Source organism: Ochotona curzoniae, unplaced genomic scaffold, assembly GCF_017591425.1.
Source record: "Ochotona curzoniae isolate NIBS_2020 unplaced genomic scaffold, NIBS_Ocur_1.0 scaffold_4505, whole genome shotgun sequence".
In the NCBI taxonomy this organism is placed as follows: Eukaryota; Metazoa; Chordata; class Mammalia; order Lagomorpha; family Ochotonidae; genus Ochotona; species Ochotona curzoniae.
The window spans coordinates 6,649,693-6,677,554 of record NW_024467118.1 but is presented as its reverse complement, the minus strand read 5'-3'; positions in this window follow the sequence as shown (position 1 = coordinate 6,677,554).

The window sequence follows — 27,862 nt, the reverse complement described above, 5'->3', positions numbered from 1 at the left end:
AGTGCAAGGAGCAAGGAAGGGGTTCTACATAAAGGCAGTAGTTAGGGAATGATGAATTCAAGAAAGCATAATGAATTCAAGAACTGCAGTTTGGAAGTGGGACTATTAAAAGGTGTAAGGAGGGTGTATTCACTCACTGTCTCAGCTGTTTGTAGTGAGACGGAGGCTCAGGTTTGAGTTCTGGTCAACATCAGAGACGATCTGCTTATCTCTCTCCTTTCTCCACTAACTCAAAGCCCTTTGACTAGTTTGGAAAGTTCACAATCTACATTGAAAAAGAAACCAAGACATTAAGCAAATTTCTGAAGCCGTTGTATCTGGCATAATTTGTATTCCTGTTGTCCTTCAGTTTAAAAGAGGAGGAGGACTTCAAACAACTTCTATTCCTCAACTCTTCCCAAGAAATACGTTCTGAACCCTCCTTGGATGTCTTCCATGAAGTGTGGGCATCAGACTGAGTCATACCAAAACTTTAGTGATAAGGCTGGAGCAAAGGATGACCTCTGCACCCCATCCCCGCCACCACCTAAAGATGCTCCTGATGACGTCCATGGTAACAGCAGAGGGAATTAGCTTGATGTTGAGTCTTTGCTGCTCCTAGACCAAATCAGCTTCCAGGACTTTCCATGAGCCTTGTTAATATATACCTTGCTACAATTCAATGAGCTACATGATATACTTTCATCAGTGTGAGACTAAGGCTTTTCATGCTCAGAAAAGTCCCCATGAGTCAGGCAGGGCTCAAGGGCTACAGCTGAAGTTTAATGATAGGAGCCTTTTTCTGAACGTGTGCCACACTACTTTGAAGAAAGAGAGGGAAAGAGAGTCTGGGCCTAATGAAAAATCTGCCGCAAACAAGGAAAGACAGCGTGTGCTCGGGCAGAGATGAAAGCTCAGCCAGAGAGATGTTAAAGATGAGTAAACTCAGCCAGTTAATTTTGATTCTCCAATTGCTGAGAGTCTTCTGGGAGAGTTTATCAAGTAGGCCACTGCCTCCCTTGTCTATTTTATTTTGTTTGTAAGCTCACTGAGTAGGAGCAGCTTTTTCTCTGTGGCACATCCATAAAAGTTAAATACTGCTTCTATGAAAGACCCAGGGAAGCTCATTCCCATTTTCTTTGGAGACCTATTTACTGCTCTCCTTTCCTAGTGTGATCATCTTTATAAAAATTTTTTTTTTTCATTTCCCCGACAGCTATGCCAAGTCTGTTTCAATTATTTGGGATTTTTTAAAGTGAGGAATCACAATGTGAATGTTTTATACAAACCTGGAACAGGAGATGTATGTCATGATCTTTCCAAAAAAGAATAGCTGGTTATACGTTTAGCACTATCCTAAAACCTATATTCATTAAACTGTTGGTTCAGGTTAGCATCGTGATGGGGCACAGAGGAGGAAAACCTGCCAGAGAGAGCAGCGGTGCTTTTGACCAAAGCCATGGAGCAGAGTGTCCTGGGGCTAGTACACTCCAGGGCTTCACTCCAGGGTCGGGTGTGGGATCTACAAGGAGAATGACACGAAGGTATTAGTGAAAACACAGCAAGCCAGCAAGCACTTTCCGAGCAAGCCAACCTGAGGTGACATGTGAAGGGAGGGGCTGAGAAAAGAGAATTTCAAGCAAAAAGAACACACACTGATTCTGAATTCTGCAGAGTTTACCAAGAATAATATCCCCAGTACACAGCTGTCAAAAACTAGAAAGGAGAGAAAAAATGGGAGACTGGCAAGAGCAGTCAGTGTCACTGACTTTTCCTAAGGCTTTTACCCCCTCCGAGAAGGATGGAGGAGCATGTGGGGCCAACGGCAGGTTAGTGAAAAGAGCAAAGCTATGTGTGAGCGCTGATGGGGTTGCTGCAGGGGAAGGAGAAACTGATCATGTCCAGAAACGTTTGTGTGTTGTTTGCTTCTTTGCCTTTGTTCAAAAGGAATTTATGGACATTTAGAAACTGTGAGCAGGTTTTGCATCCCGTTAGTTCTGTTTCTATTTTGTGCCCGTCTCCCGTGTGGATGAAGTCTCGGTATATCACAGGCATGCTGTTTTTAGTCACATAGAGAGGTCTTGAATCTCTCCCTTGTCAAAATTAAATGAGATGGTTAATTGGCTTATTATTTCTCCTTTCCACAAATATGCTTGATCCCTGCAATATGCCAGATACGGAATGATGGGAGATGGATGGGATGAGGTCTGGATGGTGCCTGTTCCTGCTCCTGTGGGATGTGCTGCCATGCCCTGGGCCTCGCACGGCAGTGCCACTGTGTGCATGTGAGGTTCACCACCTTGCCTGTGACATATGCAAATATGCAAATAAATGAGTCAGTGTTCTACAACTTTTAAAGCTTTTGAATTTTATCTCCTTATTTTATTAAGCTTTAAAAGGTGTTTATTTCCAGATGAGCAAATGTATATGATGTTCGTTATAGATATATACTGTATACATTACATCTGATAATGGACTTTATCCAGAATATTAACACATATTTATAGTCAAATAAGAATATTAACACTTATTGTAAGCCAAATAAGAATATAACACATGTTTATAATAAAGAAATGAGAACATTATTTTCGTTGATATTTTATACTAGAAGATATAATATGTATATATATAACCAATGAATATGCTAAAAAGCATGTAAATTTATTAGCCATCAGAATACAAATCATAAATATATTGACACAAGTGCACGTTCTCAAGAATAGTTCAGATTGGAAGCATTGACAGGTCTAGCACTGTCGAGGTGTGGTTATAGCCACTGCCTGCAATCCTGGCATCCCATATAGACATTATTTTGAGTTCATACTGCTCCATCTTCAGTGTAATTCCCTGTTAATGCATCTGGGGAAGCAGCATAAGATTATTGAAGCGCCTGGGTCCCTACAACCCACCAGGGAGACCTGAAAAAATCACTCCTTACTCTAGAGTTTAGACTAGCCCAGCTTTGGCTGCTGCAGCCATTTGAGGTGTGAACTAGGGTACAGAAGATCTGTTTTTCTCTCTCTTTCCTCCTCTCCCTGTAACATTAACTTTCAAATAAATAAGTGAATATTAAACACTGGCAAGAAATGTTAGCAAGAATGTATGGCAACAGGAATTCTCAGGTGGTCTGGGCAAGTGTGTTATAAAATGTTACAGCCTGTTTGGAACACTGTTTGGCACTTAACCACACATCTACGGAAAGAGCACAACATTTCACAAAGTGGGTATTGACCCAAAAGAAATAGAAAATTGTCACCACACAGTACATTTTTGAGAATGTTTATGGTGATTTTGTTTATGGCAGTCAGAACTAAAGTGTCTACCAACACCTCAATTAAGAAACAAACTGTGGGTTACTCATACAAAGCAATGTATTGCTTAAGCTACGTATTTTCACAGCATCACAGAGTAACCTCGAAAGGATTGTGCTAAAACAAGGAGATCAAACATAAAACATACACACTACATAATTCTGTTATTTGAAGTGAAACCTACCCATTGTGATGAAAAACAGAATGGTGCTGGAATGTGACTGTGGCTGGCACAAGGAAAGTTTCTGGTACAAGTGACCCTTTTTTGATGGGTGAGCATAGGCATAAGTATCACCATGACTCATCAGAATTGTGCACTTAGCATGCTAGGTGACCACGATGACTTCTCTGCTACTACTACCCTGGTCTCCAGAGGACAAAGTTACAGAGCCTCTCAAGCATAAGAAGGAATCAGCATACTTCTGCTGTCCACCTGTCTGGGAATATAGGAGGCCTTCTGATGTCATGAGCAGCTCTGGTTGACAGCCAGCCAGGATGCAGGACTTCAGACCTGCAGCCACAGTTATGCTTCCAGCCCACAACCAGCAAGGAGTAAGGTGGGATCAAGACCCAAGCGTGCAGAGAGGATAACAAACTGGAAGGCGTTTTGGTTCTGGGCTTTGAGAGGTCCAAGTCAGCTCCACCAAGGCTCCAGCCCAACTGCAAGAAAATAAATAGGTATTTTTAACAACAAGGAAATCTGTACTTATTTGTTGCCTAACACTGAAATCCTAACATGCTTATGGTAAACCAGGGATTTCGCTGAACGCACACCCTGGCTCCCCTTCTGTGTGTGTAGATGTGTCTGACTACCCTGGGGAGATTGTTGAGCTGCAGACACAATGATTCTGAAATGGGAAGCAGAGACAGGAAATTGAGTTTAGCTAGTGGGCATACTGTAAGTGGCTTGTGCTTCCAAAGCCTGTGTGGCATAGGAAACCGATAGGACAAACACAGTGTTCTCAAATGAAGACTAATGAATTATTAGAAAAAAATAAATGCCTGTTTATTCTGTTTAAGGATTCCAGCATTTTCTTTTCCTCAATGTGCTCTTCTCCTGTTTTCCCACAGATAATGCTGAATGAAGACTCGGTAGTACAGCTTTTAATGTGTAGTCTGCATGATAATCCTAGACATTAAGTTCTGTATCATCTTGCAGGGCACTTTGGAGCTGTAGCTCATATCTATGTATTTATATATTCAATTGTTTATTGAATGATTTAAAAGACAGACATGTAAGAAGAGGGAGAGGGATAAAGAGAGAGGGCTCTAAATGCTCCCAATGTTAGAATTGGGGCAGGTTGAAATTAGGATGCAGAAAGTGCATCTGGTCTCCCACGTGGATGGTGTGAACCCAAGCACATGGATCAGTATGTGCAACTAAACTGAAATAAAGTATTGATAGGAGATACAGCTGTCTCGGGTAGCGGCTTAAACCACTGAGCCACAATGCCAGACCCCAACAACTATGAAATGTCCTATCAGTGCCAGGCATGACCATGATAAAGAGTGGGAGTCACTAGCTGAATGGACCGTGGGTGTGGACGCACCACTGCCCTCCTGCTTCTGACCTTTGCACACACCATTCAGGATCCTTGGTTCATATCTGCCAGGTTCATTCTAGTCTCTTTTTTAACCCTGTGACAGAAGCTGGTGGCGTCAGACAGTGGTTTAAGCTGTCACTTATGACATCAACATTCTGTTCTCTCTCTTTCTCTTTCTCTTTCTCTTTCTCTTTTTCTTTCCTTCTCTTTTGTTTTCTCAAACCTTTCAAATAAATACGCAAATATGCAAGCAACTCGTTTATAAGCTCTCTGAGGGCTTATTCAGTTGCACAGAATAAAATCTGGCATTAGCTTTTAGAGCCCATTGGCCACATCTAGAGATAAGTTTGTTGCCATGATTAGTGAGTATGCTGCTGATATCTGTGGGCAGAGGTCAGGGATGGTGCATAACACTCCATGACAAAGAGATCATCTCCCTGGAGCAAATAATGCTGTAACCCATCGTCCAGATGGTGCCAAAGTAAAAACAAACCGTGTTCTGTACTTCATATAGCGCATGCAAAGCTCAGCACATTGTACAAGCACCAGTGGAATTACTAGGCTGTCATCAAACCACATTCAGGATAAAACATTTTATGAAACAGGGAAGTGTAGGGCAGTGAGCTTGCCCTGGGGTTTAAAACCCTCACATTGAGCTGAGACTGATCCTGAGGTTCTGCAAATGGTGACTTGCGTTTTCAGAAGAATGAATAGGGAGGGGAAACATTCCCCCAAGACAGTAAGGAGGAGCAACTTCTGATTTGGAGTCAGAAACAACTGCTTTTCCCTGTTCCTCATGTTTACGTATCGTTTTTAGATCTATTACAAATGGCAATGGTTCCTGTAGTAGTGTATTTGGGTAAGGATTTTTGCCTCATTTTTTCTTCTCACAAATAACACATTTCATATGAAACAAAAAAAAAGATTTTTAAAAAAGTAACGTATAAAAGAGCAGAAAAGAAGAAGAAAAACAGCAAAACTTGCAATTTCATTACTCAGAAATAACTGCTGATAGTACTTTGATGTGTGTGTGTTTGCGTGTGAATGTGTGTGTTAAAAGATGACAGTTTATCAGAAGCATTCTCTTATAACCTCAACATTTTGGAAATCATTTCATAGTATCTTTGATTTTGCTTATTTTTTCATGCATCCTAATTTGTATTCACTGGGATTGTTGATAGCCACTTTGCTGCTCGGTGGGAGGACTGAGGAAAATAATATTTACTCTCAAATATTTCTGAGCTTCTTTTCAGCTTTAGGCATGGTGCTTGGCTGGATATAGGTGGGTAAAATAGACTTTCTGCATGCAAGATGGATTAGACAGCAGTGGCAGGTGGTAAGTGGGCAGAGAACAGGTGTGAAGCTGGTTATCAGCTTCCTAGCTGGCTCCTGAAAATCACCTGCTTTAGTGCTGAACAAAGTAAATAAAAGCATTTGCAGTGTCTTCTCTCTAACCTGGAAAATTCTCACTGTCGGTCAACCCCACTCTCAGCCAAGCTGGGGTATGTGAGCCTTTAACCCTCTGCACTAACACCCTTAACTGGAGGATGGGTTCGTCTGTTCAGGTTGTCGTAACAAAGCACTGCCAACTGAGGGGCTTAACTGAGCAGGCACTTGACTGGTGCGGTTCTGACGGGAGCAATGTCTGAGATAAGGGTGCTGGTTGATTCAGTTCCTGGAGAAGACTTAGTTCTGCTTTCGCAGAGAAAGAGACAGAGAAGGGAAGTATAATAGTGGAAGAATGAGGCAAGGAGAGAGAGAGAGAGAGAGGAGCGAGATCACCATAGGCTAAAACCACACCACCGTGAACATAAGACAGTAACACCACCACAGGGAATCGCTCATGATCTCACCAAATCCTGGCTGGAGGCCATACCTTCTGAAACCACCACACTGAGAATTAAAGCTTCTGCATGCGGTTGGAGGGGGGGTATTATTCAGTATATGTTGGTAAGCTAGGATGGCATCTGTTTTCCTAATCAAATATGGATGATAAAATTCTTTTCACATACAAAATGTATTTGTGCATAGAGAAAACAACCAGTTAAAAGCATGCTGTATTTCACATCTTTTAAAACACACACGGAATGAAAATAAACATGCTATGTTTGTCCTATGTTACATATTAATATTGATTCACTCATTTATCATGCAAATATGTAAAAGCTCATCTGCATGACTGGTGATGTAGAAAAAAGATTTTAAAAAATGAACAAAGAAGCTCTGATCTTTATGTGTATGTGATTCAGAGCTTCCTGTCAAGTGGAGCTGTATTCCAAGTGCCCTGCTGTGTGGATGTGTCGGTGAATATTCTTTATATCTAAGTTTGCCTTTACCTGACTTTCATGTTTTAAGAAAAAAGTGTTCATATCTATAGGCTAGCACGTGGTCTCTAGGTGGTTCATTCACTTCCTTGGGAATGCTAACATGTCAGATGTATATTTATGAAAAGGTCCCAGGCCTCCAACATACCATGAGTACACCTCCTTTAGTTCTTACAGTAAGTATCTGAACAAAGCAGTGGCATTCCTGCATCACCCACCTCAACCTGTGGATTTGGGGTCTTCAGTATCAGAACTTTGCCTGTTGTGGTTCTGAAAGCCAGAAATCTAAGCTTAGGAGCCCAGCATGGTTGATTTCTGCTGAGGAATTCTCAATTTCTGACAGCAACCGTCCTGCTGTGTCTTCTGCTAAAGAGAGGAAGCTGAACTCTATGAGGTCACATTGTCCTTGCTTTTAATGATCCCACCCTTGCAGCCCATTTAACCTTAGCTATTTCCATAAAGGCTGTACCTTGAAATAGCTGCATGGAGCGGCGGGAAGGGAAATGTCAGTCCATAACAATTCCCATCATGAACATGCACAATAAGAATGTAACAGGACTTTTCTCAGTAAGACTTGTTCTGATTGGGGCCTAGTGGGAAGGACGGTGGCACCACACCTGGGCTCAGAGGAAGGCTGGATGCGAACTGTTTGACATTCTGTGTGTGTGCATGGGAGTGGAAAGCAGCCGTCCCGTGCGTACATTGGCCATCTGTGTACCTGTCACTATGAAGTATTATCATTGTCTTTAATCTTCATAACCTACAAATCAAGCACATTTCTTTTCTTGTGTTACAATGAATAACTTAAGGCTAAAGAACGGAAGCATTTCCGTTGAAAATAGTGGAAGGGAAAGCTTCTAATTGAACTTCTATGCTGCTTTTAACAAGGTACAACTCTTAACTTTCTGTAAGATTGAGTTTTTGTAGTTGCTTCTTTCCTAGAAAACTGAACAAACACATATTTATTGGTGAATTTGCAGCGCTAAAGAAAGCAGAATTATGATTGACTTAGAATTCATCAGTTTAATTTTTTGTAAATTAGTAGTGAAACTGTTTCATCAGTGAGATGTTATTAACTTTTCAGCACACAAACAATAGACATGTAGCTAAAGAGAACAAAGTCTTTTTTTCTTTTTTAAAAGATTTATTTATTTTTATTGCAAAGTTAGAAATACAGAGAAGAGAAGAGATAGAGAGGAAGATCTTCTGTCTGATGATTCACTCCCCAAGTGACTGTAATGGCTGGAGCTGTGCCAATCTGAACCCAGGAGCCAGGAACTTCCTCCAGATCTCCTATGCAGGTGCAGGGTACCACGGCTTTGGGCCGTCATTGACTGCTTTCCCAGGCCACAAGCAGGGAGCTGGATGGGAAGTAGAGCTGCCGGCATTCGAACCAGCATCCATAAGGGATCCCAGAAAGTTCAATGCGAGGCCTTTTAGCCGTTAGGCTAACGTACAGGCCCAAAGTTTTTTTTTTCCATTTCTAAAAATGCTCATATCCTTGCATGGGTCCAAGTAACCCGGAATTGCAGGAAATATGGCTTTCAGAACACACATCTAGCTCACTGGAAAGACCAGGGAAGATAAAAAAAAAAAAAGTAAACTACGTTTTGAAAATCATGTAGCTGATTAGTGGCAGGGAAGGAGTGCAGTCACACGCCTCTTACTCCTAATTCAATGCTGTTTCTCATCCACAGGTGTTGAAGTTTTTAAAAAGTCATTTGGGACTTTGAGGCTTCTGGAACCACAGCAGAATTATGCAGGGCATATGAGGTTTCCTGAAAATCCCCGAGAAAACAAAGGGAAATTGGAAAAGCACTGTGGGATTGACTGAAAACAATTGAAATTCTTCTCAGTTAAATGCCAAGATGAAAAGGCCAAGACAGGCACAGCTCTGCAAAAAGGAGAAATGAAAAGTCAAGTCCGAAAGCTTTATAGCTGTCGATATTCTGCAGAGGAGACTTAGTTCCAGAAGAAAAGAAAAGCTATGGTTACTGAGCACATACAAGATTTTGGTTCCAGTGAAAATGACCAGTCTCACGCTGGTTCAAGCCAGTATGTGTCTAATGGATTTTCCAGTGGTTCCTTCAGGGCTGAAGGACTTCGGAGTTCAATGAGGCCCAGCTCCCACTGGCTGCAAGGATTCGCTCCCCAGTAACTAGCCTATGCTGGGGGCCCAGCTTGAACAGCTTGGTGAATAATTCTAAATATGGGAGAGACCATACTTACACGAAGCTGAAAAGCAAAGAGAAGGGGCAGTTGTATGACACGTTCTGAGAAACTCTTTAAAATAGATTTAATTAGTTTAGGTTTTTTCCTAACAGACCATTGTGAAAACATGATAACCAAAACTCATACATAAGACAACGGAGCTGAAAAGGATTAAATTACTAGTCCCGCCTACGTACGTCAAGTGGTAATTTAACCGGAATTTGATCCAGGTCTCTGAAATCTTCCAGTTGCATGGTAGAACACCGAAAATATTTTCTAACCCATCTAACTCACCTCAGGAAACCCTGGGGACTGATTCTTTTTGTGAAAGATCTATCTATCTATCTATCTATTTATCTATCTATCTATCTGCCTACCTACCTGAAAATCAGAAATAGAGAGCTAATGGAAACTTCGATCATTGTTACACTTCTCAGCTGAACTCAGTAGCCAGGTCTGGGCCACAGCAAAGCCATGATGCAGGAACTCCATCATAGTGTCCCAAGTCGGTGACAGAGACCCAAGTACATCAACCATTTTTCAGCACATTGGCACCAAGCTAGATTGGAAACTCAGAGTTGCAAAGACCAAAATCAGCACTCCAAGATCGAATGACAGTGTCAAATTATTTATTTATTGATTTTAAAGATTTATTTATTTATTTATTTATTTATTGGAAAGTTAGAACTACAGAGAGGAGGAGAGATAGAGAGGAAGATCTTCCTTCCCCTGGTTCACTCCCCAAGTGACCACAACAGCCAGAGTTGATTCAATTCAAAGTAAGGAGCAAGGAGCTTTCTCTGGGTCTCTCAAATGGGTGCAGGGTCCCAAAGCTTTGGGCCATCCTCAACTGCTTTCCTAGGCCCTAAGCAGGGAGCTGGATGGGAAGTAGGGCTGCCAGGATTAGAACCGGCACCCATAAGGGACATTGGCCAGGGCAAGGTAAGGACTTTAGCCACTAGGCTACTGCAGTGGACCCAGATTTATTTATTTTTATTTTGAAGGCAGGTGTACAGAGAGAAGGAAGGACTAAAGAGAGAGAGGGAGAGCAAGAACGAGAAATCTTCCATCTGCTTGTAAACTTTCCAGTTGGCCACAATGGTCTGAGCAGAGCACATGTGACACCAGGAGCCAGGAGCTTCTGCATCTGTCATGTGGGGACATGGGTCCAAGGACTAGTCGTTCTCCACTGTCAGGTCATAAGCAGGAGCTGGATTTGCTGTGAAGCAGGAGGACATGAACTAGTGCCCACATGCGATGTCACTGCGCTTTGAGGATTCGCTTGCTACGGCAGGCTCCTGCCAGTCTCCTAAACTGTAGCTTAACCTGCTGCACCACAGCAGAAAGCCACAGTAGAATGACTTATGGTGAATAAAGTCAGAAGCAATAGGAGCCATGTACATGTCTGGCCCCTGAGATTATTGCTCTCCCTTGATGCTGTGTTTGGGTTTGATTTGGCCCTCAAAGATTCATGCGACAATGTGTGGTCCTCGGTGTGTACCATGTGAAATGTGATAGAATCTTTACAAGATGGGACCTAGTGGAAGGTTGTTACATATCTGAAGTCACAGCCCTCAGAAAGGACTATGGTCCCTCCTCTGCTTCCTGCTTTGGGGGTTCTCTTTCTCCATGATAGCCAAGTTGATATCTGTAGCATTTCCTTGAATTTCTAGAATTATTATGAGATAAATAAGTGGCTTTATAAAGTTGGCCTGCCTCAGTAACTCATTATAGTAATAGAGAATGGATCCAAACAACTTGAACAAAAGAAAATGTTCTGAGGATCTTAAAGAAAATGAGCCCTGAATTACTTAGCGACATTACAAAGGTGAGCCTCTTCTCCAGTTCACACCATAGCCTGGCCCCTCATTGAACTAAGTATCAAGTTATTAAGCACAGTCTATTTCAATGATGACTGAAGGGTTGCAGATCTAAGAGTTATTTGGGTCAGGCCTCCCTTTAGCTCCTCCAACTGGACATAAGAAGGTGACTCCTGGCCACGGCTCCAAGGATGCTGCAGTCAGGGCCTGTGACATTGCCCTCTATTTAATTCAATGCGCACATCTGGGTTCCAGCCACACGTTACTGTAATCCACAAAAAGATTTAAACTCCTTCAGTCCTACTTAATTCCAAACAAACGCCAGAAGCATCAGAATGTATGATTTTTTTTTAAAGATTTATTTCATTTTTATTGGAAAGGCGGATATACAGAGAGGAGAGACAAGAGGAAGATCTTCCGTCCGATGATTCACTCCCCAAGTGAGCACAACAGCTGATGCTATGCCGGTCCGAAGCCAGGAGCCTCTTCCGGGTCTCCAACGTGGGTGCAGGTTCCCAAAGCTTTGGGCCGTCCTCGACTGCTTTCCCGGGCCACAGGCAGAGAGCTGGAAGGGAAGCGGGGCTTCTGGGATTAGAACCGGCACCCATGTGGGATCCCGGGCGTGCAAGGCGAGGACCTTAATCACTGCGCCATTGCGCCGGGCCCTGTATGATTTTTTTAAATGACTTTAAATGACTTCATTTTTCTAACACCATTTCATTATAATGATTATGAAATCATTTACCATAAGGAGGAAGGGAGTTGATGGTCTGATGACGGCTGTAAATGACAGGTTAAAGATAAAATTGTAGCCTGATTTACCGGAATTAGATAGGGTGTTGTGGCCTGATTAAAACATTTTAGATTTATGTGTCTATGAATATATATTATGTATTATGTATGAAATTGTATACTTTATGCATTACTGCTAAACTCTACTGTAAGTCAGGTATAATCCAGGCAGTCGCTCCCCAACAAAGGTCTCTCTGCTGGTTAATTTCCTGTGCCAACCTGATGGGTCACAGTGCCCACGTATTTGATAGTGAATTATCCACTATGTATTTATGAAGATGTTTTAGGTGATGCTTCTATTTGAGTCAGTGTTCTGCATAAAACTGATGACTGTGCTTTGGAATGTGGACAGTCGAAAGGCAGAATAGAACAACGAACAGATCCTTTTCTGAGGAACAGAGAATTCTTGACTGATGGCCTTTGAACTGTAACGTTGGCTTGATTCTCACTTTTGAACCAGAGCAGAGATGTCAGCCCTCCCTGAATCTGGAGACTGTTGGTCCTTAGTTGGAGCTTCATCACTGCCAATATTTTAGACCTGTAATGGAACAGTCTGGATCATCAGATCTTTGGCATCCACAACTTGCACTCACACCACAGACAGTGGCATTTTTCAGCCTCTGTTATGAAAAGACCCAAGCCCTCAGCATGCTGTTATGTAGATTGACACATCCCATTTGTTCTGTACTTCCAGAGAATCTGAGTAAGACTGGTCTTGGTGTTGAGAGTCATATTGCAGGACCAGAATCTTCAGCACAAATCTTATGAATTGGCTCTGGGATTTCCTTCCATGGCTCTCTAATGTGCTCATGCTTGCATAGCATTGATTCTACATGTTGTCGTAAATAAAACACTCATAGACTGTTCTGTGATTTAACAACAGGGGCATCAAAAAATATCACCATTGGACGCTCCTAATCAATTCTTAGAAGGAGCAAGGACATGAACAGCTGTGAATAGGACACTTCTGTATATGTCACTTAAGTTGTCGGGTCTGATTGTTCTTAATATGATTGGACAGCATGAGGAAAGAGAAAGACAAATTCAAGAGTTCAAATTTCTCATTCAAGTGCCATATAACTTACCTGAAAGATTGTGTATTCTGAAAAGCATCCTTATCTTCTGTAGCTATAAGAGCAGAGAATGCTGAGGGAAAGCCCAGAATGTTATCCTATGGGTGATGAAGCATAACACAAGCTAAACCTCCCAGCTTCCTGGGATGTTAATTAAAGTGAAAGTGTTAATTAGAAAAAAATGGTATGCTAATAGTTTGCCTAGGGACATGTGGTAAAGCCCCAAGGAATCCCTAAATTCTGGTAAGTCTTCTCTGCCAGTGAAATCGCCCCTTCACATCAAAAGGAGAGAACCTCTCTCTTCTTGTCAAAGGAGATTAAGCTCGGCTTGTTGGAGGAAACCTTCATTTCTGCCTTTCAAAACAAATGAATCAAATGATCCAATTCCCTTTGTCAATCTTTGCTTCATCTGGAGCATAAGATTAAGCCAGAGTTCATGTAACATCACTGTGATTATCAACATCAATGAGGTGAGTTCTTACTGTGTTTCAACTCCCCAAGTGCTAAAATTGGGTCCTGCGGAGCTGTGATTTCTTCAATTGTTTCCAACTAAGTTCACACTACATTAGAGGCACTTAAAGACCAACTGTGATGCCTGTGTTTACCACTGTTTATCTGTTACATTGCTAAAGATACATCTGCAACATGGAAGACTTTGTAAAGCTCAATCGGGTCATAAGTGGATAGCAAGATGGCATGTGTATAAAAATCTACTCTATGGGACCAGCGTGGGAGTCTAATGGTCTAAAGTCTTCTCCTTGCACGTACTGGGATTGTATATGGGTGCTGGTTCATCTCCAGGTAGCCTTGCTTCCCATCAGGCTCCCTGCTTGTGGCCTAGGAAGACAGTAGAGAATGGCCTGAGGCCTTGAGACCCTGCACCCATGTGGGGAACCCAGAAGAAGCTCCTGGCTCCTGGCTTTGGATCGGCTTATCTCTGGCTGTGGCGGCCACTTGGGGAGTGCACCAGTGGGCGGAAGATGTTTCTGTTGCTCTTCCTCTCTGTATATCTGACTTCCCCCCCAAAAGAAATAACTCTCAAAAGAAGTACACTCAGTTTATCTCAACAAAAGGCAGAGGCTTTCTACAGAGTAAAAGTTAGCCTGGAGCAGGAGTTTAAAGAGGACATTTTGTCTTGAATGTTATGTCTATCTCATATCCATCACCCTAGTGGTCACCCCTCTGCTGTAGCCACAGCTTCCTAACTGGTCCATTCATGCTTAATCTTCTCCAAACTGCCACACTAATATTCTCAATGCACCTATTTAGTCATTGCAAATATACTTGTTCTGCTACTTTAGTATGACCTAAGTCCTTCCTTGTCTGAGCTTACTCCCTTTTTAGGATTCATCTTCCACACCATTCCTCCACCTTCAAGGCCCCAGCCACTTGCTATTCTTTTTTCTTTACCAAGAATCTGTCCCCTTGAACATCCTTTTCCTGGGGAACTTCTTCCTCTGAATCTACTGGGCTCCATTTGTCCTTACTAGCAGGTCTCCACTTTTACAGTCAAACTTACTGGGTATTCCTGATAGGGTATTCCTAAAGCAAGGGCATTGATATCTAGTAGACTAAATTTGTAGAGGCCACTATGGGAAGTATGTGAGTTTTATCCTGATTGAAGTACAGGGCCTGGCATATAGCAAGCAGACAACAGTTGTATCTTTTGAAGAAGAAAGATAAATGAGAAGGAAGGAAGGAATGAAAATAGGAAGGATTGAAGAAAGGAGAGAGCACATGTAAAAGGAAGAATGGAAGGAAAAAAAAGAAGAGGGAGGAAGGAAGAAGAACCGAGAGTGAAAGGAAGTAAGAATGGAGAGGGGAAGAGGAGAAGGAGAGCAAGAAAATGTGATTGGAGGAGAAGGCTGGTACCATATTATAGCAACTGAAAAGACTATAGATCACAAAATAAAATTACTCTGATGAGTGAATCTCTTCTAAAGATGCATTACAAGGCAGCTGAATTCTCACTTGATACCTGTTCTGATTCCCACCCTGAAGGAGTTTGTCCTAAGATGGTATTGACAACAAAGGTGTACCTTCTACTAAAGGCGTAATCAGGAAGAGTGGAAGACTTAGATGGTAATATAAATGCCAAACCAAGTCTTAAAAGACAAGATACTTTGAACCCAAGTAAAACAGAAGATTGTCTCCTATACCTGAGAGAGAAGGCATGCTAGTCACACATTATAAAAGGAAAATTTTTATTTCCAGAAAAGCCTTCAAAATTCAAGTAAGTAGATGACCCTACGAAGAATGAAATATCTTACCATGTGATGCTTTTGTCATTCATTGCTGACCTCTGTTGCTGAACTCCCAGTGACCCCAGTGAAACATGGCATAATGTTTACTCTGGGTATGAATGTGATAACGTCTTACAGAAGGAAGTCAATGAGAACAAATGTGCTTAAAAATTACTGCACCAACACAAACTGCAGAAAGTAGAGACAAAAGTAGTGTTGGGAAATAAGAGATGATTTTCTAAATCTGACAGTCAACTCTAATTTACTAAATATTAAGACCTGGTCTGTGATATATCCATTTTTTCCACGAACCACTCTTCTAAACTGAACTCTCATGTTCCTGGTGCATTGATTAGATAGAAAAGAACACTGACCACTCAATTGGGGTTTGACCCCTAAATTCTGAATGAATAGCATGAATGGGCTAACAGGTATAAGCAAAGAAGCAGAGTTTAAAAGTTAGGAAATGTATAAAAAGTCATTTTAAAGGAAAAAATGAAGTCCCATAGAAGTTAGGAAAGCATCCATGAGTGTTTAACTTCTCTTCAAGAGCCATGACACACATGGCATAAAAGATTAATTGGCTTCAATAGGCTTAAAATGGACCTATCCATCGAGCACTAAACAATCACCGGTTCTTGTTTCCATGTCTCCAGTCACCCAATTAGTTCAGCAGGTCAAATTACAAAGAATCAATGAGAAGCACAGACTGACATGCTTGCCCGCTTGCTCCTAATCCATGCAATGCATAGTGCCGAGACTGAGGACAAGACCACCAGATTTGCACTATAGAAATAGCTCTGTTATAGTCACCTGTTCTCCAAAACCTTTTCCTAGGGGCAGAAAGTCTTTTCCAGGTAATTAGATAGGCTGATTGGTCTCATTCAACAGCAACAATACTTTGTTTTGTTCTTCCTCAAAACGGAGCTAATGCAGATACTCCCCAGGGGCTATTGTGAAGGTTATGTGAGCTAATGAGTATACACAATGTGTGGAACTGTCACTACTTCAGGAAAATCTGTGAAGAGTGACACAGATGGTGTAGATGTTTTACGCTATATGCTAGTGCCTGATTCTTCCATGCTACGTGCAATGGAAGTATGTTTGTCCTCATTTCATAACTAGTGGGAAGCATCTGAGCTTTTACACACTTCCTCTGCAATTGCACTTACCAGGATTGAGAATCGCTTCCACCCCAGTCTTTGTAACATGCTTAGCACATAGTAAAGAGCCAGTAAAATAGGACTGTGCAACTGACATTGCATTGCCCTCCAATGTACTACTATAACCCATCCAACTTTTCCCTGGCTCAGGTTTTGTCTTTGCTCAACAGGATTATTACCACAGCTACTTATCGGGACTCTTCAAGACCAAAGGTGTTCAGCATCATTGCTTCAAAATTACAGGCCATGCCACATTGAAAGATTCCATGCCCCCCAGTTCAGACAGGTGAGATCCTTTACCCTCTGTTATTAATAAGGCTCATAGCCAAGGGTTTTGTCTTCTCATGAGCTGGCTTCTTCACTGCTAGATGTTTAGGTTTCCCTGAACCAATAAATGTTTAGTTCTTTTACTTCTGGGAATGAATCATTTTTGTTTGTTCCCTAAGTTTATTTTCACCTTTAAAATAGGTAGATTCAGTTATCCACTTCTTGTTCTCAATGAGCAAATAAACGCTATAATGAAGAACTAACATTTTGGTGTCATAGACACAGTCACAATCTGTCATGCAGATACTCTCTATATGAGCACTAGTTCATGTCCTGGCTGTTCTACTTCTGATTGCATTCTCTGCTGCTAACCTGGGAAAAGCAGCAGAAATGGCTCAATTGTTGGACCTCTGCCACCCAGTTCATTGACCTGGATGGATGAATCTACAGGCTCCTGGCTTCAGCTAGAACCAAGCCTGGCCACAGTGGCCATCTGGGCTGTAAAGAAGCTGATGGAACATCTTTGTCTGTCTCTCCCTTTCCATCTGTGACTCTTTCAACATAAAGACATCTTTTTAAAAGATTTCATGAAAAAAGACTCAGGATAAATAACAATGACGTGTACCCACATCATACAAAACAGATGTGATCTGCCACATTGTTGGCTCCCCTTGGTGACTTTGTCTGTTTCCCAAACTGACCACATTGCTAACTACGGCAGCCAAACCATCCTGGGACGAACTAAAAGGCAGTGACTGACCATATTAGGTGTTTCCCCGTGTTATCTGTTTCAGTCCTTGCAATGATACGAGCTGGTGGCTATCCCAGGAGTTGAACCCCAGTCTCCCTGGGTAGTGCCGCACGGTCTCACCACATAGTCTGAAATGTCTGAGGATCCAGCCTCTCTGTAAAGCCTCATTTTGTAATGTCCCCAGCTATTCTGTTGGGTGGTTCTCACTTTATTTTTTAAGCCTCAGGTCGAGTACTTCTCTGACTCAGCTTTTGTTAGCTTTTGTTATATTCTCGTTTTAAACACATTCAGAGAGCATTATGTTTTCACAGTACTTACTTATTTGTATACAAACACTGGTTTCTTGCAAAAGACAAAAATCTCCGTGATGACAGGTGAGAGTTTATCTAAGCAGTATGTTTCATGCTTTGTCCAATGTCTAGGACAGAATAGGCAATAACTAATTGTTGAATGAGTAAGGGTTGATTGGCTATACATCAGAAACTATGATATCTACTTTCTGAGATAAGTGATCCTATCTCTATGATCATCATGGCTAAAACATAAAAATAAACTGGGAATTTGGCAGTATAAATGAGGGATTATTAGCAATTAGTGGTAACCACTGTATTGTACTTTTCAATCTTAGTTTTAATGCTTAATCCTAATCTTCATTATATTTAAATTTTTGTTAACGAAAAATTTAGTGTGACAATGTGCCAAGGGCTTTATGCTATATAGATAAAAAAATTTAAAAAAAGATTCTCCCCTACAAAGGAAATGATAAATTGTATGAAAGACAATATATAGAGAAAATCCTATTATTTTAGACATCTATATGTTATTGATGTTTAAGATACAGAAAGGATACATACAACTGAAAACAGTAACAACAGCAAATGACCAAGTAACCCAACCAGGACATGAGCTCCCCCCCAGCTCTGAGCACTGGGCTTCCTTGCACATCTTGGCTGCCACCTCCTCTGCCCCGTCAATGTTAGCAAGCACGTTCAGCCCCACATTCTCTGATTCTTCATCTGTAACGTGGCTACACAATGTAGGTCCGTGATGCCTTTCTCATAGTTCTGAAATCCAAAGCATTTTTTTTTCATAAATTTGGACAAAGACCATCTTTGATAGCAAAATCTGATCTGAATTGACATCTGGGTATTATTACATTGTCCATATTCATAATTTTGGATACAGGGATAATAATGTGAGTAATAAATGCTGGGATACTATGGTGCATAGTACATGCGTTCTGTTCTGTCTCCTGACGGCATACTCCCCTGAATACTGAGAGCCAACAGGTGCCAGGAACTGCCTGTGAAGTCCTGTCACCTCGTTTCTGTATGGGGTTCTGTTGGCCTTTGTGGCAAGCTGCGTGTGTGATGTGTCTGACTCAGCAAACACTCTTATTTACAAAACTTTCTTCTGGTTCCATTTGCCAAAGGCCAACATCCCTGCCCCTTTCTTAGCTTATTGTTTGGCAGACAATTGTCTTCAGAGCATGTCTATTTTCTCTGTTAGAAGATGTCTGTGCTGAAGGTTAGATGAAACCCAGGGAGTCTGTTCTTCAGATTACCTCTGCCAGACCGGGAACATTTCTAAGCTGAGAAGCATTCAACAGGAGCCTCATCGCTCTAGTTCACCAAGAGTTCCCATGTGTTCCCTTATGTTTCATCACAGAGAGTTTAGTGCAAGAGAGCACTACGGCAAAGTAGAAGAAAAATTATGATGTCAATAATCCTGTCACCTTTGGTCAGCACCATCTTAATATGTAGAAAATTCATTCATTCACTTCTCTGCTGATTCATTATTGTACCCATTCACCCATTTATTCTTTTTCTTTTATGAGATCATTTTTTAAAAGATATAGCCAATTTATACCTGCCTTTCTTGATTCTATTTGTAAGATATGTCTGAGACCTAAACAGAAAAATGTAAAATTAACTTCAACTAGCTTGTAAGTTTATTTTTCTTATCTGTACAGTTTTGGAGAAATGATGTGGGTGAAAGCAACATGTTCAACTTTGGTAGATAATTCACTACACTGCATAGGACAATGTCATTTTCTCAATTTAACATATAATTAGGGTGTAAGACAGCTCATAGATAATACTTTTATGTATTACCTCTCTGAATTCTGCACACTTCCTGCAAAGTTAAGATCTTTATGGACAATGTTTATGCGTTCAGCCAGTTTAGAACATAGGTCAGTTTGACTTCCAGGTTCCCATGGAATTCCAGTTATATCTCCCTTCCTGCCAGGAAGGACCTAGAACAGCAAGACTGATGGGGGGGGGGGGGCAGGAGCTGAACTGCATCCACATTATGACATTGCTGAAGGTCAATCTGAAGGCATTTTTCTCCAATAGAATATTTTATCTATTTTTAAGGTAATGATTCTTCATTTACATTGAAACAAATAGTTTAATGGTTCTACTAAACAGTTTTCAAGACATAAAATTCAAAAGTCATAGTCTTGCAGGTGTAACATTCAAGATGAAAACTTTTCCCGGAGCCTTGGGCAGATGGAAAGTTCTAAGGAGGCAGGAAACACTCTTTTGATTCAGAACTGTATCCTGAACACATGGCTTATGATCTGCTACAAATAAATTTCACTCAAGTAAATGCGATTTGTGACTGAATACAAAAATGTCAGCAACTGATTGTTTAAGTGTTAAAGTAAAAGGAAGAGAGGGCAGAGAATGGGGAAAAGAAGCAGAAAGGAAAAGGAGAACTGAAAATAGGTAGAAAAAAAAGGCAAAAATTATGGGTGTAAGAATGTCTGTGGAGAACACACCCTAAATGAATCCCCAATAATCCTTGCCTTCTGACATTCATAGCCCTGCGTACTCTTCTCCCCTTAGAAGTGGGTAGAACCTTGCTTCTAACCAATAAAATAAGCCACACTCTATCAACCTGATTGTCACTTTACATCATGTAAGATTATGCCTCACTAATAGACTAAATCTACAGAATCGTGTAACAGACTTGATTAGTAAGTGGCCATGTTAGGATGTTTCTTTGACAAGGAACTACAGATACTGTCTTGAAACTGAAGGCAGGCTACTGCCAACCACCATCAAGGAACTGATTGAACTTGAAATAAGCCTTTTTCTGTTGGAGCCTGCTGATTAGAACTCTGCCCCGGAGTAGTCATGCTGAAGCCTTGTGAATCTGTAAGGACCTGTGTGAGTATAATGTTGTTGAACTCATGGCCTACTGAAACTGAGATAATAAATGGGTGCTTTGTTTGAATCCCTGTTCATAGCAGGGCATAGAAAACTAATACTGAAACTTCAAGTGCCAACTTTTCACCTCTTTACTCTGTAAAACGGGACTCACAGCAGTGTCCAGGTTGAAGCATTGCTGTTATTCCACACTCCAGGTAAAAGTGCTGGGTAACACAGAGTCCTAGATGCTCAGCTCTTATGACATGCTGCAGATGAAGATCTCCTCCAAAGTCATTTCTCCCTTGGAAATGAAGTTTTATACTCTGATTTCCCTTATTTGGCCTGTTCTTGGCAGTGTTTTTCATAAGCCCTTCTCCCTAGTCCTTCCTTCAAATTCTTTCTCCTTTGCTTTTACCTCCAGCATCTTTCTGAGAGCTCAGGGGATGAATTCTCTTACTCAGTAATACGCTAAGCACTACTTGAGGCTTGGCTTCCTATGGATTCAGATGGAGTAGCTTCCACTGAGATTTAATACAAAACTTCAAACGTAGCAGGATGAATTCAAGCCACACTCACACTTTGTAAGTAATCCACCCATCAGTCTAACAAGGCTATTTTTATCTGCACTAATGAAAGGAGGGTCCAAAGAGGTGAAGTGACAACAGAAAGGCTAAAGGGTATTTCCAGGATTGCTGGTCCCACTGAATTATAAGCAAATATCAAACAGACTATAAGTCGAGATCAAAGGTAATAATTGAAGATAATTCAATTTCTGTACAAAAATCCACTACAGACTATGTCATAATTGGAGCCACAGTTGACAGTCAAGGATCAAATGTGGCAATAGAATAAAAAAAAAAATACCAGCATGAATAGGAAGTCAGCTAATTTTGTATGACAACTTTTTCACTTAGGATAACTTATTTCTGTGCAAATTTTAGATGTCTTGTACAGGCAGACTTTTGCTAACAGGGCTTGCCACTGGACATCCATCAAGTCAAGAAAAGCCTCAGTTCTGGAATAGAAAGAGCATTATTGGCTTACGGACACATGTATTTGTCAAGTGTTGGGGCAAGCACCGGGATTTGAGAGCTCTTAAAGACTGAAATACCCAGAATTTTGCTTGCAAAATCACATACATTCATTAAATTGGGCCATTTATATTCACCTAATAATCAGCAACAGCAGAAATTCTAAAGACTTTCTGGAGCACAGGCCAAATTCTCTCTTCATGATCCAACAAGGCCTTTAAAAACTGCCATAACGGGCCTGGCGCGGTGGCGCAAGTGGTTAAGGTCCTCACCTTGCACGCCCGGGATCCCATATAGGCACCGGTTCTAATCCCAGCGGCCCGCTTCTCATCCGGCTCCCTGCCTGTGGCCCGGGAAAGCAGTTGAGGATGGCCCGGAAAAGCTTTGGGACCCTGCACCCGTGTGGGAGACCTGGAAGAGGCTCCTGGCTTCGGACTGGCATAGTATCGGCCGTTGCGCTCACTTGGGGAGTGGATCATCGGACGAAAGATCTTCCTCTCTGTCTCTCCTCTCTGTATATCCGCCTTTCCAATAAAAAAATAATAAAAATAAATCTTTAAAAAAAAAACTGCCATAATGTTGTCATGATATTTTCCATGCAAATCCTCAAGAAATATCAGATACTTCTATTGGTATTCCACGAATAGTTATTCCTCATTTTTCTTTTGTTAAGTTACAGTTCTTATGTATATATTATGTATCATCTATCTCTCAAATCATCAATAATCTATTTAGATTGGGAAACCAAAGGCCAAATCCCAAAAATAGTATCATAATCTGAACCAATCAGAGCCAAAGTTACTGAGTTCCTGAGATGCACACATTCTGATTGATGGTCACAATGTTCTCCACTTGGAAACTTCTGGCTGGGCCCATGTAATCCATCCTGACCCCCACTGATGAAATAGATGGAAGCAACTGCCTCTTAACATGTTACATTGCCCTGTAAGACACCTTCCTGTGACTCATCTCCTTCAGGACTAATGACAAGTAGGCAGTTAACCTTATTTTATAACAAACTTAGACACAAGTTTGGAGTGTTATTTTCTTTGAAATAAAATCCAAAAAGGTAGTTCTAACAATAAAATCTTATCATTAAACCTTCCATAACCAGATGGTTTGACCAGGTTTCAAAGCAGAAGAAACTCAATCAGTATGGGAAAAAAATGAAAATAATGAGGGAGAATTTTTGACAAGGCCTGATGTATCTGCCCTGTCTTCCACAGAAGCTACCATAAATGGAACATTTAGCTGTGAAATGGGTCACCGATAATACAATAGACATGATAGTGGATGTCCTTTGGATTAAACAGGCATCATAGTAGCCAGTAAAGAATCAATTTTCATTGTATCGGAGACCTTCAGTTTCCCACATGAAAAGCAGCAACAACATTTATACACATGTCCAGTGCTCCTAAAATCAACCAATACCTCACTATTAATAGTCATGGTAAGAAGAGTGGTCTTCCCATTCACCCACAAAGCACTGTAAGGAAGACGAAGGGTCTAATGAGAGAATTCAGGAACTCATATTTCACTCCAGGTCTCCCAGGACCACTAATAACCCTCGGTCCATGTCAAGTTATTTCCTTAATTATTACATCTCTACAGTCTATAAAAACACGCTTTCCACTCATCTGATATCCTTATTGGAACTGATTTATGTCCTAACAAATTAGAAGGGTTGGTGTTGGGTTCACATGGCCTCGTGCTTTTCTTAGGAAATTCAGTATCATGGGAACATCTGGCAGATGCCTTTTAAAAGAGGGTATTAAGTATGTGGTCATTAAGGGCTCAGTAAGGGAGATTGCAAACTCGCCTCTCTCCTGATCATGACCCCACAGGCAGTAAACATTTTTCTAAGCTAAATATTTTTGGTTACACAAAAGAGCCTGATACAGCATTTCCTCAAGTGCCAAGGGTGCATTAGAGATCAGAGTGAGGATTTCAAAGATGATTTTTTTTCTCCAGCAGCAATGGGTGATGGTATAGTTGATTAAAGTCAGAACGAACTAAAAAGGCTCAAATGTTTTATGATTCTGATTTCTGTTACTCTGAAGAAATGACAACTCATGAAACTGCATGCATGTGCGTTGTTCATGCTGGAAACAGCTCTTAAAAACAATGGTCAGGATTTGTAGTGGAATAATAAAAACATTTTTAAAATTTTATTTTATGATATACTTCCATAGGCTCTGGGATTTCCACTCACCCCCTAGCAAATCCCTTCCTCCCAGTGATTTCTCTTGTATTATTACAATGATATGGCCCTTCACAATCAGTCTTAAGTCCATCATTCTGCTTTTTAAGTGTATCCTGACATTGTAGGTATGGGCAGTGACAGAGAATATAGCACTGTATTGTCAAGATACATTGAACAGCTTCATTGGGAGTACATCTTTGACTTGGAAGTCGAGATACATACTGTTTTGTAACTTCACATCTTGATATGACAGTCTCTATTATACAGTACCTGAGATAACCACATGGGCATGCTCGTTTACCTGTGTATCCATGAATCTGATATTTTGCACAAAGCTTACCTTATATCAGAGAGAACATATGATATTTGTCCATTTGGGATTGGCTCATTTCACTGAACATAAGAGTCTCTAGTTGGAACCATTTTGTCGTAAATGGTAGGATTTCATTCTTTTTAATAGCTGAGTACTATTCCACAAAATAGATGTATCACATTTTCCTTATCCGCTTCTCCTTTGAGGGGCCTCCGGGTTTTATCATGCCCTTGCTATTGTAGGTTGTGCTGCTGGTTATATAGGACTGCAGGTAACTTTCTCATATGTAGATTTCGTTTCCTTTAGATATATTCCCAGGAGTAGAATAACTTGGTCATACGGCAGATCAATTTACAGTTCTCTTCTCAGTCTCCATTCTGATTTCCATATTGGTTGTACATTCCCACTTAGAGTGAAGGAAGGTATCTTTCTGCCCACATCCATACAAGCATGTGTTGTTAGTAGAATTCTAAATGTAGGTCAGCCTCACTGGAGTTAAACAGCACTTCAGTGTGGTTTTCATGTGTATTTCCCTTGTAGCTAAGGAGCCTGAGCCTTTTTTTCATATGTTTATTAGCCATTGGATTTTGTTATTTTGAATAATGTCTGTTCATTTTCTTCTCCCATTTCTTCACAGGATTGTTTGTTACGCTATGGTTGGGTATCTGAAGCTCTTTATAAATCCTGGATATTATTCCCCCATGAACTGTGTAATAAAGATTTTCTCTGATTCTGTTGGTTGCTTCTTGAATTTGTTGATCATTTCCTTTACTGCACAGAAGCTTTTTAGTTTGATGTAGTCCCACGTGCTTATTCTGGCTTTGACTGCCTGTGCTTTTGGGGACTTCTAAAGAAATCTTTACCAATGCCTGTATCTTGTTTTGCTCTATGTTCTCCTCTAACACTTACTTAGAATATTTTGTGATGTAATTTCCCCCTTTTTATCTTGGCATACTCTATATGAGCACCTGCACACACATGCTACTTATCTAATGGGATTTCTATTTATTCCTTAAACATTTGCTCAAAATAAATTCTTAACCCCTAAGTGTCTGTTTCCAGGGAACATGTTGTGTTGTTGCAGTAACTGGCCAGCAGTGTGTGGACAGCCTGCTTTCCTCCCACATCCAAATGGCTGTATCTAAAACCCTGTCTTTGCACAAGATGCTCTCTGCTGCCTCATTGTTTTTGGTGACTATTTTCTCTGGTGACCCTCAGTGTTCTTTGGTCGTTCTAAGAGAGAAAGGGTTGCTTTTAAGCCATTTTGAGTAAAAATGCATCTTACATCCATTCTGAACTAAAAGTTGATCGATATTTCTGCTTACCAAACTAAAAAGAAAAAGTCAATAGCAGTGCAGTGACATTTCTAGTGTCCATACTGTTAGCAATCAACTTTTTCCCTTACTGACACAAACAACTGTAACCCACGATGATCCTGCTTCAACACATCTTGCTAATGGTTACATCTTACTAATGACTGATCAGTTGAACTTATATCATACTAATGGCATTTGTATTAGTTTTTCCAACTTGATAATTCTGTGAAAAATTGTCAGACAGTATACTTATGAATTATCCCTAGAATCTCTACTGCTCTCCAGTTTTAAGGCTTCTGGATTATTTTTAAAGATACATTTATTTGAAAAGAATAGTTACAGAGGGAAAGATAGATTTTCCATTCATTGATTCACTCCAAATGAGCCCAATGGCCATGGCTAGTTCAGCCTAAGCCAGGAGCCTGCTATTCCATCTGGGACTCACACATTGGCAGGTTGAAGTACATGAATTATCTTTTGCTGCTTTCCTAGGTAATTAGCAGGAAGCTGAAGTGGACATTGAGTTACAGAACCCAAATGGACACTCATATACAATGAGTGGCTTAACCCGCTGTGCTGCAAGGCCAAGTCCTCTTCAATATAATTTTTAGCTATATTCTACATTTTTAGTACACAGAATGAATGTAGAATTCTTATTTTCTTACAGTATATGAAGATATCTTTCCATTTTTCTTGTGACTTGGATTTTTTCACTACTTATTTATATTTTTATTCAATGTAGATTATATTTCTGGCTAGTATAAATATTTTATTTTTGTGAATCATCTTCTTCAATGGAATTATTGTGTTGGTATTTTAACAAAATTTAACCCTGAGGTATATTGAATTTCTTAGAAGCGTAGGCCTATATTAGCAAAAGATCTGTAGTTGATTTATAATACTGTTTATAAGATGGTATTTCCATTCTCTAATGCTTTTGGCCGGCTAATTACATTATGTAAAAATGTATTGCTTGATGCTTTTCCAAAGCATCCTGGTATTTGGTTGATTTTTTTGTCTTTGTAATCTCTGTGGTCCTTTTTGCATCATTTCTACTGATATTTTCCCTCAAATTCACTGGAATTGTAATTAGATTTAATATTAATCCCTTCTCATTTTTTTAAGTTCCACTATTTATTTCATTTATAGTTTATTTTCATTTATAGTACTTTTATTTGTTCATTTTTAAAACAAAGATCTATTTATTTTTATTGGAAAAGCATATTTTTATAGAGAGAAGGAGAGACAGAGGGAAAGATCTTCCATACGCTGGTTCACTACCTAAGTGGCCACAAAGCTGGAGTGAGCTGATCTGAAGCCAGTAATCATGAGCTTCTTCCAGTTCTCTCACATGGGTATAGAGTCGCAAGGCTTTGGGCCGTCCCCTACAGCTTTCCTAGGCCTCAAGCAGGGAGCTGTATGGGAAGTGGAGCAGCTGGAACATGAACTGGAGTCTAAATGGGATCCTGGCAAATGCAAGGTGAGAATTTAGCCACTAGGCTGTCGCTCTTGGCCCTAATTGTTCACTTTTTGAAGCCTGTTTTTGCTTCCTTCTCTTTGGTTAAGTTATAGCATACCTCAATAGCTTTTTCAACATCTTTGCCTACTTATATCACTTTATTTTTTGTCTGCTTTTACTGAAAGTTGTTTATTGTAGTTTCAGTCAATTTCTACATTTTTACATGTCTAATGATTTGGATTAGATTTTATATATTCTAATTTTTGTGAAACACTAAGGATTTGTTTAAACTTGATTTGCCTAACGGCTTTGATATCAAAGGCTGCTAATAGGTTCAACGTGATATTTTAGGATTGCCTCTATTGGTTGTTAGGGCGTGTCTTCACCACTCTTCATTTCAGGAGCTGTTTGTTGTCACCGACATGTTCCTTTTAGCAGCTCTCCTAACTGCCCTAAAAGATCAGTGTTTCCACTAACACTATTCAGCATTGAAATATTTCCAAGCCTTTAATCGACTGCAAAGAGCATTTTCCTCACAGCTCCTCAGTATTTATTGCCTTCTTTCATGGAGTTTGACCCTTTGGTCTTTGATTCTTGATATTCACAGCAAGTATCAGTTTTAAAGTGTCTGATGTTTCTTTTTCTGCTTACTTCTTTAGTTTGTGAGACTCTGTAGCACCCAGTCATCTCATTTAACTGGAACCCCAATTCCTGTTACCTAAATTCAGTGATACCCAATTGTATGCTTGTCCTATTCTTCGCTCCGTGGTCTAAAAAGATCAGCATGTCAGAAGCTTTTAGGAACCAGCTTGCCTCTTTTATAAAAAAAATAAAAAGTCAGAAATGCCAGAAATTTTCTATTGCCTATATGTGTATGTGTGTGTGTGTATTTAAAGATTTATTT